Source organism: Cyanistes caeruleus, chromosome 5, assembly GCF_971803275.1.
Source record: "Cyanistes caeruleus chromosome 5, bCyaCae1.hap1.1, whole genome shotgun sequence".
Lineage (NCBI taxonomy): Eukaryota > Metazoa > Chordata > Aves > Passeriformes > Paridae > Cyanistes > Cyanistes caeruleus.
This window is the reverse complement of record NC_141705.1, coordinates 72,773,962-72,786,277: the sequence shown is the minus strand read 5'-3', so window position 1 is coordinate 72,786,277 and position 12,316 is coordinate 72,773,962. Positions and strand designations below refer to the sequence as shown.

Here is a 12,316-nt window from a genome sequence, read left to right as displayed (position 1 = left end):
GCCTGTAAACTATAAGCTTGCAAAAACATTCCTTGTGGCAGTACTACTGATACTGCGTTCTTCATTACAGTCCATTGGCACTGGGGCACTCAATATATTGTCTTAGAAAAATGTGAGAGTTCCTCCTTGTGCTCCTGTATAATGCAACACACCAAAAAGGCAGCAGATCTCAGTAGATGGAGGTGAGCATGACCTCTAGGTTGAGTGTATTTGTTTCTCAAATTTATGTATTTAATGGACAAGACTGGGACAGATCTCGTTGCAAAGTGGAGCAAAGCATAATTTAAAGAATCAGACTGCAACTTCCATGGCCATGGTCCAACTGTATCCAAACCCCAACAAAAGAGAATCCAGGCACATGGACTAGACAGCAGTTGTGGCATGTTCCCCCAGGCATTTGGAAAGGGGATCCATGACTCCAAGGCACACTGGACTCAGACCCTGAGTGGGAATGAGGTACAAAAGTTTTATTTGCGAACCAAATAACAATACAGAAAGCACAGTACTAGGAGCGTGACTCTATCCTAGGGGCTCATGCACAAAATGGTGGCTCTGGCATTTATACACCTGCATGAGCTACATGAATATTTATGATCAGCATACATATTTTTTGGCTCTGCCCAAAGTCTGCCAGTTGACCCTCCTTCATCATCCATTGGTGGAGACCTTCTTACAACTTGATTGGAGGTGAGGTGATAGCATGCCAATGGCAAGCTTCCCCCATCCCCAGCCACCTCATGCAAGGGGCACATATACACACCCTTGCCACGCTACAAGTTAAATTGTCTCTGACAACATTGACAACCAGAGTTGTCTGATAGAAACAACATGGATGGGGTAAGAGAGGATTAAAGCGGTCCAAAAAGGGGTCCAAAACCAAACTAAAACACCAGTCACATATTGAAAGAACTTTAAACCTTAATAAACCTCTTTAACACCAAAAATCATCTGTGAGATGATTTTTACCTCAGCTACCTCAATTACCTCATGACCCATCCATAACACCCAACAAAAGGGAATCCAAGCAGCTGGACTAGACAGCAGTTGTGGCAGGTTCCCCCAGGCATGTGGAAAGGGGATCCATGAGTTCAAGGCACACTGGAGAGGTTCCTCTGCAAGTCATCTACATGCCACTGCTTATAACATCCAAAGTTAATTTTTGGCTCAGAATTAACTGTTGCTCCTGTGAAGAGTGAGGAAGAAATAAGAAGAAAGAAAAATTAGAATTTAGAAAACAGAATTATTTTATCTAACTATTGAAGTTTCAGGAGGATCTGGCAAAAATTACCAGCAAAGACACTTGCTTGAATGTTATAATTAGTTATTGTAATACTTGGATTTCTGCTACAATTTATCTGTTTTAGTTATAAGATTGTAATTGTTTACATTAATTATTGTAGGTTTTTAATTGTTGTATATATGGAAAATTTGTAATAGCTTACTGGCTATGCAGGCCAGTGGGCTGATTAACAAAGAACCTGCAACTCTCCTTTGGAGGGAAAGTTCCTAGATGAGTTCCTTTTGTTGGGGCAAAAAAGGAGTTGCCCCCAGCATGCCTTGCGGCCCATGTAAATTTTATGTACCCCATTGGTCCTTCCCCTTTGCTCCTCCCCTGAACCCTCAGTTGACTAGTCCTGATGTTCCTATATAAACCTCTGTTTCCCTCTGACTACTTGGAGTCTTTTGTCCTGACACCTTTGTGGTAGCTAGAGTTCTCCTTGTTTGTGGACCAAGAGTACCAGAACATCACTCTAGGCTCCTGTTCCTCTTTCCATGTTGCCTGGATGTTGCTAGAAGAGCTGCAGTCACTCAGCTGCATTTTTCAGGGCTCAAAGCTGAGATCATTCTGGCAGGGCAGGAAGAGCCTGTGTACCTGAGAGTGTTCTTCTAAGGATGCTTCTCTGGGAAGGTTGCAGCATCCAGACCACTGCCCAGGCCATGACAACTGGAAACCATAAAATGGGGAAGCAAGGTCTATGGTAGAAGCTTGCTTGTAAACATGAATTTTAAGGTATGCTGGGCACTGCAAATTGTATAATCAAAATAGCCTAAGCAAGTAGCAGAAAAACTCCAAAAGAAATACCGAGCTCCAAGAGGTATCAGAAGAGAACATCATGAGACCATCCTAAACTGCTGACATCTGCAGCTGTGAAGCCTGTGGAAATCCAGAGCAGGATTGTGGTTAGCGGCCTAAAATAAGAAATTTGCGAAGTCATCCTGAATAATGATTATTGAAAGTATAAAACGACCACTCGTTAAGGAAGTGTGTGCTCTGGCCTTTGCCAGGCACCCAGGCCCGCAATTGTTGCTTTATGTGTATGCATCCTTTATAATCATTTATTAAGGCCTTCAAAATTTAAGAGGAGTGGGGTGTGTTTCTCCCATTGAATTACAAAGAACATCAGTGAAATAGAATTGTTAAGCTTCCAAAATTGCTTTCATTCCATCTACGCCGAAGAAAACACACAGTGCTCAACACTTCTAATTTTCAATCCGTTAGCCTACCTTGATCCCATAGTCTATTATTATTTTTTATTTAATTTTTTCCTTCTCACTGTACCAAGCAGATATATTAGTTCTCCATTTTTAACATGCCTTCATCCTGCGTGACCTAAATTCCAAAGGCCAAACTGAGAACTTCTATTAGAAGTATCAGTTGGATCTTCTTACTGCTTCTATTAACAGAGAACAGTTGATCATTCGTTAGTGATGTGTTTTCAGCTTGAGACCCTGCTGCTGTTTTTCATCTAAGAGGCAATTCAACCTCTTAGACATTTTCATGCCTCTTTTATTTCGGCCTCTTAGACATCTTTTACGTTGCCCAGAGCCAGAAGGTCAATACACTGGAGCTGCATTATAACACAAGTAAGACAGATGCAAATCTTATTCCACAGCTTTCATACACGCTGAAAGACTTCCCCACAACATTTTTCTTTAGGTGGAACGATTTATGACCAATCCATATACATGCTTTCAAAGACAGTGAAGGGAAAGACAGACCAAATATTCTGTTTACAGAATAAGAGTGTATTCAGAAATAGCTATTATAGTAATTAATGTTCACTTATCCTGTAGGCGTAGATGTAATACACATGAAAATCAGGGTTACTAGTGTTATAAATGCAAAGGCAATTTCGGGTTATATAAAAGAGAAAATTTATTATCAAACAATAATAAATTCGAACAAAGAGAAAAAACCACAATAAAATAAGCAGCACAGCGCTGGGTGGACAGGGTCTATACGCAAGGTATAGGTGCTCCCAAATCCACGCCTGAGAGTCCTTTGGCCTGGGTTTTTATAGGAAGTTTGTGTCCCGAGGCCAAATTCCAAGCAGGCACCCTTTGCTAAGAGGTTCTTGATTGTCCGAAGAATGATTTCCTGGCACCGGAGAATAGAGTCAATAGACGTTGGGCAGAGGCTCCTCATATGTAAAGAGGTCCAGGATGTCTTTTTGATATCATTTTGGTCCGGGCCATTAGGGTGGAGTGGTGGGACCCATCCTGGAGCCGATGGCTATCTCGGCTGTCTCCTCTTCCTTTGTCTAGTTTCTCCATTTCTCCAGCACAGGTGGTCAGGGCGGAGATGCTCGGGCTCGGCGATATCTCGTCCGGGCCCGTTCTTTTGTTCGTTCGATGGCCCGTGTCCTGCCCATTCTTTCGGGGCTGATGTGCCTGCTTGCGATTGTTATCTGGGTGCTTGGCTGCAATCTGTTGCTTTGGAAGAGAAATCCTGCCTCGACCTGGAGGAGGATTTCTCATTCCATATTTTCATCATTTACAATTACATATACTTTATTTAAACCTTTTCTTTCGAATTTTTATTCATCCAATTCTTTATTACACTAGTCAGGGTTTGTTTCAAATTATTTTTAATACCATGCCTTCATGGTCCATTTTTTATATAACTCTGGCTGTAGGCCTGGTTTTACTTAAGGAGAGCACAAAATTGTTAGCAGTTAAAAAGCAGTATTATACTTTAAAAGATGGGAAACAAAGAAAGGCCAACATTTTCAAGCAAGCCTTGAATGTTGAACCTGTGAATGTTCATAGTCACAGCTTTCAGCTCCTCAGGCTACTACTTCTCCTGGTTTCATGACCATTCTGAATTTCCCAAAAACATATTAATTATATGTTAACATTTAAGTTTAGATGACTAGCAGCACATCACATAAGGTAGTGTTGGATTGCATGAAATAGAAATTCCCCTGAGTTTCCTCAGGGAGAAAAAGAAATCTAAAGACTGAATTAAAATCTTTAGAGAAACTTGAACATGTTAAACCATAAGTATAAAGTAAGAGTATAAGTTTTAGTTTTAAATAAGTTTTAATATAGCTTAAATACCTTAAGTGCCTGTGTTAACTAGTGAAAAGCCATATTACCCAGTTTAAAGTTCAGCGATAATACCCTTCACAGGTTCAATTTAACTCTAGACATAATGAAAATATAGTTTACATTTTCAGATAGAACAGATAGAATTACTCACATAGCAGATAATACCCTATACGTAAGATTTAGGTAAAGAGAATATTGCTTTCACATGTTAGAATTAAGTTTGGATTAGTGTAAAAAATATTGGTTTAGGAACATTTTTTTAGCTGATTGGATGATTTATGAATTTAATCCCCTGTACTGGGGATCAGAATCCCACCTTCATCCTCCATCTTCACCTTCATCCTTACACCTTCATCCACCCATCGATCCATCAATCCAGCAGACCGAGGAAGAGCAGCAGCTCCATCATCACCAAATGCTTCTATGGCCTGGGACAACAGAACTCCACACCAAAAAGCCACTGTCCCAAATATCAGGACCTTGTGCCCATGAGCTGCTGCTCAGAGCTCTGGACTTTGCACCATAACTTTTAGTAAGGAATTTAATTTTCTAAACATTTTGCCTTTGAGACTGATGCTTTTATACAATAAAAACTTTTCTAGCAAACATCAACTATTCTCCAGGTCTCTTTGAGACCTGGAAATACTATCAGAATCACCACTGAAACTCGACAAGGTAGAATTAATTATATTCAACTATATATTTTATCATCTGCTAAACAGATGGCAGAGGAAAAGGCATTTTGAGTGCCATGGCCATTTAACATTTTTCACATATCTACCTTTAAAATGAAATCAGTTTTGTCCCTGACATGCATCCTTTTTTTTCACTGCTTGGAAATGGAGTGTAGCCGTTTATTCACATGTAGACACACATCAGAGGGTCTACATTTGAGCAAATGAATCCCAGCCAAAATGGCAAAATTCCACTGCTCCACAGAGGGCTGGGTCAGCGTGAGGTCCCTGAGCTGGCAGTGACCAAGCTGTACAGAGAACCATAAAGCAAAATTAGTCAGGAACACAAGAGTGGCAGAGCGCTGCACTCAAGACAGTAAATTCTGCTTTCCAGACAGGTCTGCTGAAGCCATCTCCACAAGGAATACTTCTCCAGATAAAAAAAATGGCATCTTATTCCCATTTGTTGAATATAAACAATCCAATACCATTTAGCTTCAAGTGAGGCCCAGTAATACACTATTTATAGTGACTAATTGCTGCCAGAATGCTTTTAGGCCTATAGTCAAATTTCAATTATATTTTAAATGTCTAGGGGAAAAAGGTTATTATTCACAACTAAAAATATTATTCACTAAAAAAATATTCAACAATTAAAAGTAGATAAATGTTCATTGAAATGTGGAATTGGATTTTAAAAACCTGGAACAAAGCTTGTATTTCAGTATGTCTGGGTAGTTAAGGGTAAATATTTTTTTCATTTTTTTAAGAATCTTGACAGCTTGTTAACTTCATAACTATAGATCATTATACTTCATTTCTAAAATAGAGGTCTGCAATCCTACATACCACTTTATGAAAACACAGGTTAGTTTACAAGACCTCACATTTAAAGGCTTCAGTAAAGAATAAAAAAAATCTACCAAAAAACTTTCCTGCTATAAAGGTCCCAATTAACAAATATTGAAAAGTATCAAATCACCCTCTAACATTATATAATTAAAACCTTTCAAATAAAAGGATTACTTAACCATTTGAGAAAGGAACTGCTGTTATGTTTGGTTGTGATTTCAAAGGAAAACATTTTGAAATTTGTTACTTCTACAGAAAATGTTTTGCTGATGTTCTCTCTCTGACATTTATGAGATTCATTTCTATCTCCTTTGGCACTAATGCATATAGGAATTAAGTTATTAAGAAAGACTTACTTGAGGATCATTATTGAAGATCTTATTTTTTTCTTTTTTTAAGAAGTACCTGACATTTGAGGTTAAAATTTAATAACAGGTGAGAAAAAACAGTTCTCTGCATTTGTTTCCTCTATTTAAGGGTGTATCCATTTCCAGGAATATATTTTGGATGTGAAATCAGAATGCATGTACTTTGAGAGTACTGTAACAAACTGTAACAAATTCATTGGAAGTTAAAATCCCTTCGGAAGTTCATCACTCTTGCAGTTATGTCAAGACTTTCCTCATAAAATTAACTTCATGTCAGTAGTTTCCAAAGCAAGTGTTGATCACTCTGCAAACAGCACTACATCTATAGCAACTGCCAGTCCTGTAAATTTATCCTTGGGCATCACAACTCAAACATACAAGTCATGTATTTTGTTCCCAGAACATCACCAAGGATTGAACATTCTTGTTGTGTCCTGAGGAAGGACACAGTTGTCCTCATCAAGGTCTGACGTCACACATCATATAATGCCTGATCCTTCAGATGTCCACTAGGATTGACTACTTCTATGTGTAAGGATTAAGTGTCAAGAAGTAATGAGAAATGGGGGAGAATAATGGGATGAATTGGAGAACAGGAAAATGCATTAAACTTCCTGCCCATAGCCTACATGCTCAGCAGGGGCTGGCTGACTTCATTTTGCTTAGTTCATTCTGTTCTCACAGAGGAGCTGGGCATGACCACACTTATAGACTTGTATGGTCACTTCTGGAAGTGTACTCCTTCAGCTATTAAATACCATAGCTAAGTATAACATTTGTTCTGGGAAAAAAACCTCACCTGGCAGGAGCAGCAATTTTACTTCTTTATAGATCTCATGACCTTATAATTATCAGAGCTATAGCAAACAAACTCCTGCCCTACAACACAAGGCACCCAACATGTCATTGCTCAGCAAAACACTCTGGGTTAGGAACATTGTAAACAAATAAATGCATAGTCCTATAACAGCTTTAGCTCATCTACTTTAGAATTAATCAGATATTACTCATTTGTTTTGTATCTGCAAGCATTGCAGGGGGATAAAGTTAAAGAATATCGTCTATAGAAAATTAAGGTCATTAGAAGCCTGAAAATTCTTTTAGACAAGAAATTTTATTTTATTGCAGGTGTTTCACATGTGGGATTTTCTTTCTTACATGAACAATACATGATAGAATAGTTTTCTTAAAATTAAAGAAATCAATTACTCTTATCCGTAGTTATACGATCTTCTCAATTTCTTTAAAATATAGATGATCAGCCTAAGATGTAGTTCAGTATGTCCAACTTATGGACCATATTTTATAATAGGATCCATTCAGACCCAGGAAACATTAAAAAAAAAAAAAAGCAAATATTTGTCTGTTTCTGTTCCTTCTGTCTTAATTTTCTGAACTTGCCGCATCTATAAAAGGTAAGCAGCTAGAAAATACAGCAGGTGAAATTTTTTATAATTATAATAGGAAATATGCCGCAGCAAGTCAAGCATTAAGCACTTTATGGATTTTCTTTTTCTTTAGGTAATTCCATTGCTCTGGAGTAAGCAGCAAGTCAAGCATTAAGCACTTTATGGATTTTCTTTTTCTTTAGGTAATTCCATTGCTCTGGAGTACACAGAGGATTTTGGTTTTATTAAGAAGAGCAATTAATTTTGCTGCTTGGATCACTGATGACATATTATCAAGTTTGATGATTTTGTTATTATTTATGTATCTTTTATTGCCCATTAATACCTTCAAGAAAAAGGCGTTCAAATAATTTAACATCTTATTTTAATAGAGGAACGATGTCATTGCCTAATCAGGACTACATAGATACAAACATCTGAGCGAAAAATGTCCAAACTTCTAAAACAGGGTTTAGTTGAAAGATGATCAAAGTTTTGACATAATTCTCCTTTTACCAGTATGTTCTTAATAAGGCACATAACAGGACTGCCACCTGGCCAGCACATTTTTGAGATGGGCATGGTATCTGCATGCAGTAAAAGCTTCTAGTCAGTGAGTGACAGCAGATATTGCAGCCACTCATCCCTAAAGTAAACACATTTTCAGTTAATACCCGCAAATGCTCTGCTAACAGGAACTTCCAAAATCCGTATTATAATGGCTTCAACATGCTTTATTGATCTATTTTATTTCTTTATTGGAACATGGTTAGAAGCAGCTGGTATGTTTTATATAATGCCCTGACTTTCCTCTAAGCTTGGCAAAACCTCAGGCACAGCTGAAAGTCTGGATGTCACGTTAAAACAGAGTTTGACAAGGTTTTTGAAAAATAATTCTCTGGCTAAAGGCCACTGAATGCTGTTTAAATTAGATAAAGGGACTGGGAATTAAGGTTATTCATCTTTGTCTGTTTTCCTGCTTCACAGAATGTGAGAACAATTAATGAGGCCAAGAATTTATAGTATTTATTGGTTCAAAGTGCTTAGCAGAAATACCCATTTTATTTCCAAGACACCACAACAGACTGAACAGGTTTGCTGTTCTGCCTGCACAGGATATCATCTTTGAAAAATCTTCATGATTTTTGAAAGCACTATGTTCCCAACTTCTTTCCTGAAGAAAACAAACACAATCCAAATTTCTCCTGCTTAATTATCTTGGAATCATAGAATAGCTTGGGTTAGAAGAGAGTTTTGATATAAATTTGTATTGTGATATTGGCTTTCGCAGATGAATATTATATATTAAATACTTTTTAGCTATGCTAACAAGTCTTAAGTTTAAAAGAATTTCCTAGGTACAAGGCAAGGAAACCCCAGAGGGCAAGGACACTGGGGCCCAAGCTGTTATCAGAACAATAGAACCCAAACTGTTATCAGCGGAAGATATGAAGACCAGCTGCCCTCAGGGGAAGGATGAGGGGCCCAGGCTGTTATCAACAAGTGACCATCTGCAGCAAAAAGGAAACCAAACTCCAAAATAATGCTGACCAGCTAGAATAATGATGACCAGCAAAAATTATGCTGACCAGCAGAAAATAACATGATCCAAGAAGGTGGAACCAGGGAGGGGACATGCTTGAATATGCATTAACCTCTCACAGCAAAGATGGGATAAAAAGGACACTCCTGAGATACCAGGTGTGTTCCTGGTAACCCACCAGGGCACCTGGCCATTTTAACCCTTTGCTTTATTTCTTTTGTCTCCTAATTGTCTTTTGTTTATATTAAATTCTTTTCATAATTTATTAAGTGAATCTCGTTTTTAAGAGTTTTAAAGGTCACCTGTTGTAGTGCATCTAAAAATCATGGTATGTCCCTAAGGAAAAAGTCACCCTCAGTCTGTGTAATGTAAGTCCCTACCTGAAAACCTTTTCCTTTCCCATCCCATTGGCTGTAACTTCCCTGTGTCGCCCGATCACCCCCGCCCCCTAGTATAAGAGATAAGACTCAGGGCATTTCAGCCTCTTTCTTGCCCCGGATGGACAACATACAATATATTGCATTATTAGTATTATTCCAAGCAAGTCTGGGCCTCCTGTGTCTAGATAGTTTTAGTCCGTCTTGCATCCACTCCAGGACCTCTCTGCCGCCGGTGTTCCGTGAAAAGCAGGACTCTCACCACTGGGGGTGGAACAGAGAGGTTCCCTGGGAGCAGATTGCAACAGTCACCTATTCCAGCTTCTCAGCAATGAGCTGGGGCACCTTTCATTAGACAAGATTGCTTAATTCCTCATTCAGCTTGGCCTTAAACACTTTCAGGGATGGGTCATCCACAACTTCTCTGGGAAATCTGTGCCAGTGTTTTATGATCTTCATCATAAAAATTTTTTCCAAATATCTAATCTAAGCCTGTCCTCTTTCAATTTGAAGCCCAAAGTTGGATGGCTCTGTGCACACTGCCTGGGTCTCACACTAATGTATGTGCTTGTTGGAGAAAGAGGCAGGAGCTGCAGAGTTCAATGTTACTGTAATGCTTCCCTGGGGCACACACTCAGAATAAGAGATCAGATGAGAAAAAGCATGAAGCACAGGAAATAACAAAGTTTCAAAGGTGATAATGAAAGCATTTGGTTGACAAATTTACACTTACAGCCCCTCTGTAACAGTTCTTACCGAAGAAGCTGAAAAACTCATCTGTATGACCAGACTTTGCAGGAGTACCTCTCCCAGTTCTGCATTCTGCATTCCAAGTGTTCCTTTACTCCTGAAATCCCATTTCTATACATAAAACACCTGCATGCAACATAGTTGAACCCAGTATGTAGTCTAGATGTATCTTAAATAAAATCCTGAAGTATGCAAACAGATACATTTCATCAGGTAAATAAATTTCTATCTTCTTGAATTTGGGAAGTTGATCAAGAAAAATACAAACATAATTAACAAATGTTAGCAACTTCTTTACCAATACAGACCTTGTCTGTGACTGAAATTTCTCAGATGCTACCAAGACTTTTCAGATGATCAGGATTTCTCAGCCTGTAATCTGCAAGACATCCGGAAATCATTCATTTATCACTTTTAATAAAGCAACATAAAGACTCCTACAGATAAAAGCAAGACACCAAACAAACTCAAATTACAGTTAAATTTTTAAAGTTAACTATTTTGCGTACAGAGACCAGAACAGATTGCAAATTTTTGTCCATGACAGCTGATCCTTAGATTGAGTACTGGGATACCTTAAAACTGGGTGACCAGGCCAACCTTGTAGCATTTGGATGGCTCACTGGTGCCTGCAGCTGAATGAGCAGTCTTTAAGATATATGAACAGGGAAAAGATTTCCTGAAACACATCAGAAAACTGCAGTGCCAACGCAGTAAGGTGGGGAATATGTCAGAAAAACTGAAAAAGCAGAAAGGAAAAGCATTTCAACCTGCAGCCCTCCCTCTCCATATGGTGAGGGCTGGAGAAAGCACTGCAGAGCTCAGGCTCATTTGATAGGAAGGGTCTGCTTTTGCAGTAAGCAAATTTAGCCTGTGCCCATATGTCAAGCAAAGCTAGAACCTTTGATCCTGTAAACCTCAACATCACTGAGAACAATGAGCATCAACTCCTCCAGGAAGGACATTTTAATGAGGGGTAACGTGTGACCACAGGGCTCTGGCAGACATGCAACAGCCGATGAAAATTGGATAGCTGAAGCTGCTGCCACTCCCTGCCTTTCTCCCCCACCTGCCTAACAGATGTTGCTGCCCCAAGGCAAGGATGTCTGATCCAATCATGAATCAACTCCTAACTCATCCTACTTCAGCATATTAAGGTAACCTGACATCAAAGTCAGTTGACAAAGTTGGTATGGAGCACATATAGGCAGTAACAGACCTAGCAATGTGATGCAAATTCACCTCTGCATTCCTTACAAACCTTGAGCTGACATCTGAAATAGAAGAATGGTAGTAGTTCATCCTGGAAGCAAGCTCCAGCAGAAGGGAGTGGTTTGGCTCTCTAAATACCTGCAAATTTCCTCCAGGCTTCAAATAGGTCAGCAGTTTGGGGAAGAATTCACAGGCACAGAGAGATTTAAGTTCCACAGAGATGTGAGATGCTGAGTCCTTCCTTTAAGCACAAACTCAGCCCTAAACATGTGTCCTTTCATGCTATAATTCTGTGTTTAGTGGGCTGCCAAGGCTAATCAGAAATAATAAATGTAATGCTTACTAATTGATATCCACACATCACCTAGAGGTCCAATAAGCACCTTCTAGATAAGTTATTTTTACATTATATTTCAACTATAAATCCACAGATTATTTAAATTATTATGAGGACATTTAAAATACTTGCTTCAGTAGGGGTTTGTTTTACAATTTGAGTTTGTGAGTGTGTACATGAGGTCTTCTTTATGCATCCAAGAGTTTGGTCAAAGTTTGCATGATAATATGCACAGTTTCCTCTGCCTGTATTGACTATTAACTCCTCCTTCAGCACAGACCCTTCTTTTAGTCTTTCCTTTCTAATCATTGCCCATGGGACTGTATTTTTATAGGTAGCTTCCTTCAGAAGTCAGTCTGTCTAAGGACAGTTAGAGACAGGATACTGCCAGAAAACTAGTCAATAATACAATGTAATTAAATTGGCACTCAGGGTGCTTTATATTTAAATCTAATTGAAAAACTAAAACCACAAAGGTTAGAG

At 38.8% G+C, this 12,316-nt stretch overlaps 1 protein-coding gene across 1 annotated transcript in view; it reads left to right on the top strand.

The window, feature by feature from the left end:
* Positions 1-12,316, top strand: part of LOC147653243 (uncharacterized) — a 201,142-nt gene that overhangs the window by 132,899 nt on the left and 55,927 nt on the right. The window lies entirely within an intron of this gene.